Source organism: Capra hircus, chromosome 1 (assembly GCF_001704415.2).
Source record: "Capra hircus breed San Clemente chromosome 1, ASM170441v1, whole genome shotgun sequence".
In the NCBI taxonomy this organism is placed as follows: domain Eukaryota; kingdom Metazoa; phylum Chordata; class Mammalia; order Artiodactyla; family Bovidae; genus Capra; species Capra hircus.
This window is the reverse complement of record NC_030808.1, coordinates 75,391,850-75,393,256: the sequence shown is the minus strand read 5'-3', so window position 1 is coordinate 75,393,256 and position 1,407 is coordinate 75,391,850. Positions and strand designations below refer to the sequence as shown.

At 39.9% G+C, this 1,407-nt stretch overlaps 1 pseudogene; it reads right to left on the bottom strand.

Moving 5' to 3' along the window:
* LOC102188171 lies at positions 542-825 on the bottom strand (annotated as a pseudogene).

Genomic DNA, 1,407 nt, shown 5'->3' with positions numbered 1-1,407 from the left:
TAAAGACACCCCAAGTGACAGACAGAAAACTCTGAAAATGTCCTTTTTCAAGCCAAGTGGGGGCCTGGCCTTGACCTCCCCAAAAGGACGAGAAACTGGTGGGTTAGCAACAACATTCTCTGGCAGCCATTCACCAGGGCATCTCAGCCAGGACTGCTTCCCACCCCAGCCAAAGGTGGGAAGAAGACAAGGACTGTTTATAGAATCAATGCACAGGCAATGAGAGCTATAAGGAAAGACTGAGAGAGAGAGAGAGAGAAAAAGAGAGAGGTGGGGAGGCCCTTGACAGAGTCCCAGGCTTTTGGCTCTCAGTGCCTCAAATATGTTGACACGTACTGAACATTACTGAAGAGGTAAAATGCCTAACAATGTTTCCAAGAGGTCCCCGGACTCCTTCCCACACGCCACATCACACTTCTGGGTGTGCATGGCAGAGCCCAAAGGCCACACTTTTGAAAAAAGGAAAAACAATAAGCCCTGTTGTTCTTTAAGGAGAGAGGAAGGAGTTGAAGCCTGCTGGGGCCTTTCCCAGGAGAGGCTGCCTGCTGTAAGAGTAAGCTTCCCAGCAGCAGCCTGGCACAGTCCTAGGTGAGGGTTTCACCTTTTGTCACCCTGGCTTGTATGTATTCTATTCTCCGTTCAAGAGCTGTCAGTTTCTCGTTTATTGTTGCAAGTCTTGAGCGACAAGACATATCGAATGAGTTGAGAAAGTTTGCGATTTTCTTGATACTGCTGGTGATGACCTCAATGTACTCCCGGTTCGCCCAGTCCTGGTGAATCTCCCGCTGCACCGGATCCTCTTGTCCCGCCATGGCTGCTGCCTGAGGAAGCGCGACTCAATTAGAAAGTTTCTAATTAAACTATTCTAGAAACTAAAAAGTAGTCTCTAAAAACTATTCAGTTTTAATTAGAAAGTGCACCTACTAAATTCCCTTTTACTATTTTCTAGGTATTTATGGAGCTAAATCTGATCATTTTTATTGTTTCCTTTGGTATAATTATTTTTATTTTAGTACTATTTTATTGGCTTTATTAATGCTAGAATGGTTATTTTTAAATTGTCTGTTTCTTTACCATAAAGTGAAGCTTTATATCTTTTATGTTTTCCTCTTTAAATCTTACATATCGATCTATTACTTGTTTGTGTCTCATGACTATTTTTTTTCTTTTCGTTTTAACTTTACTGTGTCATATTGTCTTAAATCACATGGGCAAATTATGGATTTTTTTAAATATAAAATTTTTAAAAATGACTTTTCTTAAAGAGATATAATTAATGTCATACATTTTCTTTTTTTTATTTAAATTTTCTTTTTTTTTTATTTTACAATACTGTATTGGTTTTGCCATACATTGACATGAATCCATCACAGGTGTACATGAGTTCCAAACACTGAACCCCCCACC